The sequence below is a fragment of the Ceratotherium simum genome, unplaced genomic scaffold (assembly GCF_057802395.1).
Source record: "Ceratotherium simum simum isolate JZ-2026a unplaced genomic scaffold, ASM5780239v1 HiC_scaffold_43, whole genome shotgun sequence".
NCBI classification, from domain to species: domain Eukaryota; kingdom Metazoa; phylum Chordata; class Mammalia; order Perissodactyla; family Rhinocerotidae; genus Ceratotherium; species Ceratotherium simum.
The window spans coordinates 9109248-9116025 of record NW_028261259.1 but is presented as its reverse complement, the minus strand read 5'-3'; the positions used below and the strand labels follow the sequence as shown (position 1 = coordinate 9116025).

Genomic DNA, 6778 nt, shown 5'->3' with positions numbered 1-6778 from the left:
GGAAGACTGGGCACCATGTCAGTGACTTCCAGATCAAGGATGTGTCACAGGAGCTCAGAGCCATCAGCCACCAGCTCAGCCAATGCTTCCAATCTCCTCAACCTACATCAAGTTGGTGACCAGGCAGGAGTGGAATATGTCTCACAGCTGGCCGCCTCTATAGAGCTTGGTGACCTAGAACAAGCACGAAGCGTGGGTGAGATGGAGGTCTCTTGGAGATGCAGGGGGACACTCGGGAACCAGTGAAAGATCACAGACCTTGGATCAAGGGAGACCTGACTTCAAATCCTGGCTCTTGCCCCTAACTCACTCTGTGACCTTAGGCACAATAATCCCATTACTGAGCTTCAGTTTACTCATGTGGAGAAAATGGGGAAGGCAGCTAGGACATCACCTCCGGACACTGAGAGAACCCAGGCACGCAGGGAAAGTGAAGGGTTGGAAACAATCACGTTAACAGATGTAAGTCAGATGGAGGAATGACCCGGTGCCCTCAGGGGCAAGGAGCGATCGCGAGAGGGGAGAACCCACCTGGTCCTGGGTGTCCCTCAGCAGGGCGGTGTACTCCGAGGATGTGGGCTCTGCGTTGCTGAGCTTCCAGCTGATGATGTGGAAATGTAGCTGGTGCTCTCTCTGGATGGATAAACTCTGGGCTGCAGAGCCTGGAGCCACCGAGAGGAAGAGCAGACAGGTGGAGACTCTCCGCTCCCAGCACAGAGGCATGGTGGTCCACGGGGTCAGGATGGTAGGTGCAGACGGCGTCCACACTGCTGGCTTCCCCATCCTTCTCAGGCCTGGGGAGAGAGGGATGTGGGGACTCTAGAGAGAGGTCCTGAAACCTCTGGGGTGGGGGCCAGAACAGGAAGGAGGAAATGGGAGGACGGGGGGAGACAGAGAGGGGTGGTGACAAAAGTGGTCATTAGGGGCAAATGCTCAGGGGAGGGTCTCACCTGAGGGAGACCAGTCTGCAACTCAAGGAGAAGAGGCCCAGGCTGCTCTTCTTGAACAAGGACCCAGCTGGGGAGGAAGGAGGAGGAGGAGGAGCAGGAGGGACAGGGAGAGGGGGAGGGGCTGGGTGGGATTTAACCCACCAGGAGCTGCTGGGACCAGGGTCTCCCCAGGCTCTGCAGGACCCTCTCAGTGGAGTTGAACGTGGCTGAGCCGTTGCTCCTGTCTGATGAATACCGGAGGGTGGAGATGGGGAAGGTGACTGTGAGGGTCTTCAGGTTGTGCCCCAAAGCTGCAAGACGAGAGGGAGAGCGATGGCCATCACTGAGATCTGGCCTGAGACCACACCAGAGTCCTGCACTCATTATCATCTGTCGTCTTCTCTCCCAGTGGCACCACCACCCACCCGTGTGGTCACCCAAGTCAGAACCAGCACATCTGCTCAGCTCCTCCTCCCTCCCAGTAACACCAATTCCAGTTGCGCACTGGTCCTCACATACACTCCCTCTCTCCATCCCTGTCCCAGCTCATGTCTTAACTTCCTTCACCTGGACCAACACCACAGCAGGCTCACTGGATGCTCTGTCTAAAGGATGTTCTACATGGACCACTAGAAGAATCTTTCTGAAATCAATACCTCACTAGGGCCACCACTGCTCTAGTACCACCCATGGCTCCCTATGGCCTTCAGTGTTTAGTTCAACCTTCTTGACCTAGCACCCAAGGCTCTACTCAATCTGGCTCCTGCTGACCTTTCAGTCTCATTTTATCCATCTACTGCAGGTTAAAAGTTTTGCTTCATGCAACCCAAATTCATTTCAATTCTCCCCATAGGGCATGTTGTTTCTGACCGGAGCCTTTGATCATGGAATCCTCTCTGCCAGGAAAACCCTTCATCCTCTAGTTGCCAGGGTCCCTCCTACTTATTCTTAAAGACTCCATTCTGGTGAAACTTTCTCTAGCAAGCTCTTCCCCTCCAAATTATGCCAGGCGCCTCTCCCCGAAACATCCCACATTGTACTATAATGGTGCATTAATTTCACAATTAGGGGCTCTCTGAGGGCTGGCCTTAGACTGAATCCTCGGTATAATCTTTGTGATCAGCATGATTGCCCTAAAACCAAAATTTCACACCCTGGCTTCCCAGCTCCTGGATCACAACTGGCTGGTGGAGGAGTGGGGCTGGAGAGCTTCTCTTGGGAAGGAAAAGGGTCCCCCAGATACCTGTGGTGGCTTCTGGTGGCACAGTTGATGATCAAGTATGCAGGGACGTGGTGGCCGGCTCGGGAGCTGTGGCGAGGGCTGTCATCAGGGAGGGCCAGAGTGGGAGGAGCACCCAGGCTCACCCGGGCTCCAGCAGTGGCTGTCCCAGGACCACCATTCACAGGTGAAGCATAAATGAGAGTGAGAGGACGGATGACTGTGTGAGTAGAGGGATGAGCAAGCCTGTGGAGGAGAGGAGCCCAAGAGAGACAGATATGTGAACAAGAGAGACTGAACTCGGAGGAGAGACAGATGGACGGGCAGAAAACTGGACAGACAGATGGGATACCTGGAAAAGGAGGACCAAGGGTGGGGCTTCAGGAGAATTAAAGTGAAAACCATGTGGGGTCAGAATGTGGTGGAGAAGACGTATGTGTCTAAGGCTTTCTCACACTGGGCTAGGACTCTCCACCAGAACCCGGGTGGGAGAGAAGGGATGAATTAGGGTCCTTCCAGGTGCTTCCCTCACCAAGGACAGCGGGTGAAGGAGAACAAGTGCTCCCCAACCCCAAATGCGGACGGGACCCAGGACATCAGGGCCAGGAATACTCACTGGTGGTAGTCGGGGCTGCAGCTCCATAGGTGTAATCTGTGGAGAGAAGGCGAGAGAAGCTGAGCAAGAGTTGGGGTGAACATAAAGGATTAAGGGAGAGGGAGGATGTAGGGACCTTTGTGGGAAAAGCAGAGGGGAAGTGGGGAGTGGTGTTCGGGGGGGAGGCAACGAGATGGAAGGTGGCTGGACCCAGTGATCACACAGTGATGAGAAGACTGATCCCAGACCAGGAGCATAGAGAGATGGATCATAGCTCACTTTAGAGCAACGGAGGCAACACAGAACTCTGACTGGGAGAGAGAGTGTGGCTGTAGCCCAGCCCCTCACCACTGACGTAGAGGCTGTCCCCGTCCAGGGTGAGGGAGCCCAGGTGGGTGACGCCCTGGGTCTCATGGCGCGGCTCCCAGTAGAGTCACTCTCTGTCCAGCCTGGGACCTGCGGGGGTCAGAGTGGAAGGTGCAGATGATGTCCACCCCAGTGGCTGCCCCACCCTTCTCAAGCCTGGGGGAGGGAGAACCTGGGGACGTGGAATACTGAGCAGGGGTCCTTCTGGGTGTGGAAAGCGAGAGAGGGGAAGGGAAGAGGCTGAGGGAGAGGCTGAAGGGGTTGCTCTGATGTCTGGAGTTGCTCTCCTCGGTGTCTCCCATGTGAGACAACCCCCTCACAAGTAAGGCCTGACTTCCTTTAGGATGTGGAGGGGGGCCTGTGAGTGACAAAGAGGGGTGAACACACAGACCTGGGTGAGGGGGCGCCTGCAGGTCTGCACGGACAGCAGCGAGGAGAACAGTCAGTGCCCTGTGCCATCTGACACATGCAGGCAAGAAAGCACCGTTAACGTTCTCTCGGTTCTACACTCCGAGGTCTTTTCTTTCTACTTCTTTCCTGCTCCACAGCCATCACCCAGGCCTAGGGAACAGTCACCTTATTCCTCATCTTATTCTCAGCACCTCCCATCTCGCCTCTTAAGTCTACATTCTTAACCATGAAGTCCATCTGAACCCACGTGCTTAGACCAAACGCTAATCACATCCTCCTTCTACTCGCATCTCTCCAGAGTCTTCCCACTGGCCTTAGAACAGAGTCCCAAGTCACCCCTGATCTGGTCCTGCCTGTCCCCCCTCGCCGGTGTGGCTCACACCCCTCCCCCTGTGTTGACTCGGCTCAGCCATCCCTCTTCTCAGGTCATGGACACACCAGGCTCTCTGCTTCAGGGGTGTCCTCATGCGGGTCCCTCTATCTGAAACGCTCTCTTGAACACACTCCCACACCCTCACTCCAGTCTAACCCTCCAACTAGCTAAATCCAGTCCCATCTCTAGCTCTCAAGCTAAATATCAGTCCTTCTCAAGAGGGCTTCCCTGTCCCCTCAGGTTGAGTCACCTTGTGCCAAACTCCCACATCACTCTCATCACTAACTGTCTAAAATCCAAATTCCCAAATACAATATAAATTCCACGGAGGTGGGACAAGGTCTCTCTGGTCCTCCAGGTCCCCATGCATGTGGCCCAGGGCCTGGCTCATCAGATGAGGAACCATCCCGGTTTGTCTTGGACTGCCCTGGTTTGAACACTAAACGTCCTGTGTCCTGGAAAACCCCTCTGCCCTGAATAAACAAGGATGGTGGGTCACCATAAATTATAAACTCAAAGACTATCTATTGCATGCCAAGTACACATTCCCCTCAAGAACATCACAGGAAAGCTAGAATGAAAAAGGCACACACACATACACACACAATTAGTAGAGGCCAACAACTAAATACAAAATTACTTAACAAGATTCTCTGCAACGTGAATCACCAGACTGTTATTTCAGAAAAGTTTCAAGAAACAAAGTTAATTCCCTTTAGAAGGCAAGGTGGTGAGGACAGTCTTTTTAGAGACTAGTGCCCTGCCCTGCAATCTACAGTGTTGCTTAGTACTCCTCCAAATGATTTGAAATGTCATAAAGAAAAAAATGCTCAAAATAAATCTGGCTACTGGCAAATTCAATGTTAAATTAGTTATTAATACAAAGAAGTTCCAATCATCTTTTTCCCTGAATGCTCCTATATTTCAAATTTTTGTAGAGGATTTATAGGACTTTAGAAGTCAAGTTGAATGGGTCTAAGGAATGTTGCTGAGTATCCCTGCTAATATTTAATGGGATGTGTTCTAATACTACATACACATGCAAAACATTTCTGTATTTATATTATATATAAATCCTGATTTTTGAGTATTATGCAATGCAAGTAAATCTATATTTTCTACTATAATACTCATTTGCAGTTATTTACATTTGTTTTATGTGTTCTTTTTTTTTTTTTTTTTAAAGATTTTATTTATTCATTTTCTTCCCCCCAAAGCCCCAGCAGATAGTTGTATGTCATAGGTTCACATCCTTCTAGTTGCTGTACGTGGGACTCGGCCTCGCGCTGGACGGAGAAGTGGTGCCTTGGGGCGCGCCCAGGATCCGAACCCGGGCCGCCAGCATAAGAGCGCGCGCACTTGACCGCTAAGCCACGGAGCCGGCCCTGTTTTATGTGTTCTTATTTGCATATAACTGTACTTACTGAAATATTTACCACACAGAACCACACACAGCTTACCATCTTTCCCTTGAATATAATCCATCAAGCATCAATAATTTTTCTCAAGATACCCTCACTCTCAGTGGCCATGTGGTGACAACCTGAGCCCAGGAAAGCCCACTAGCAGGTCTTCTGCACAGCGGAGGCTGCCGGAACCTGTTGGTACGAGGTCCACAGGGTACTCACCTGGTCACACAGAAATCCATGGATCAGCGAGGACAGGTGGACTCTGAGCCTGCTTTCACCTCAAACTTGAGCTCCACGGATGCTTTTCGTGTCTGAGGGGGGAAAAAAACCGCAAACAAGCTTTTGAGGCCTTTTCTAGGGTGTTGGATGGAAAGGCCACCCCATTCACTTTTCTTTTTTGAATTTACTGATTTAACTGTAACTGTTGGCTGAGTGGATTTTCCCGATTCCTATCCAGTCACCTGCTCCCCAAGATGGGAGGAAGCAGCTTTGTGCTGTGTGCACTTGTGTCGCTCAACTCACTTGGCTGGACAGAGACTTTTTGGTGACTCTGGACCCTTTAAACAAGCTTGTCATTTAGGGCCCCTGTAAGTGACTCGCTGACTTGTCAACAATTCCCACACTTCATTCAGGGCTGGGGAGATTTTCAGGCCCTGGGGCAGGTCTCCCAACCTCGGCACCACTGACATTTGGGGCCGGATGATTCTCTGTCGGGCCGTCCTGGGCCCTGGAGGACGCTGAGCAGCATCCCTGCCTCCCCCTCTAGATGCCAGCAGCGCCCACATTAGTAACAACCCAAACACCGCCTCCAGACGCGGATAAGCCCCCTGGGGACAAAATCACAAGGAGGACGGTGACGGGGACTCTGAGGAGGGGCCGGCGGCGCCCGGAGCCGGGAGGAACAGCAGCCTCGGGCGCCCTGAGCGAACAGCCCGGGGGAAACGGGCCCGGGGACGGAGGGACGCCGGGCCCTGACGGGCTGCCCGCGCCCAGGCCCCTCCCTGACCGCGACCGAGCCGGACCGCCCGCCGCCACCGCGCCTCGCCCTTCGGGCCGAAGGTCCACGGGAATGCGGTCCGCGCCGAGAAGACTGGACACACCGCGCAGACCTCCCGCTCCATCCACGGGCGCCGCTCGCGCTCCGCTTCCGGTCTCGGCGGGCGTTCTGGGAGGACGGAAGTTCGGGAGAACGGACGATTGGGGGCCCGGGTTGAGGCGGCGGGGGCGGGGCGGGCCTCTCACCCCAGCCTCGGGAGGTGTCTAGTTTCTGAGTTAATGTGAGACCGGTCCGCGGGCTGAGTCAGCACCAGGGACAGGGACCAGGTCTAGGGCGGGGCTGTGGGTGGAAACCAGTTAAAGAGGCGGGGCTGTGGGCGGGGACAAGGGTGCGGGCGGGGCAAGGGGTGGGGACCAGGCTGTGGGCGGAGCCCGGGACCTGGCGGGAGAGACGGAAAGAGCCGAACTGTGGCCGCGAAA

At 53.9% G+C, this 6778-nt stretch overlaps 1 long non-coding RNA gene across 1 annotated transcript; it reads right to left on the bottom strand.

The window, feature by feature from the left end:
- Positions 1-41: 41 nt before the first annotated feature.
- Positions 42-2136, bottom strand: LOC147911564 (uncharacterized). The gene is made up of 4 exons (XR_015550850.1): positions 2083-2136; positions 1092-1240; positions 532-794; positions 42-174 (listed from the first exon to the last, which is right to left on the bottom strand). It is a non-coding gene; the product is annotated as an uncharacterized LOC147911564 (long non-coding RNA).
- Between the last annotated feature and the right edge of the window lie 4642 nt (positions 2137-6778).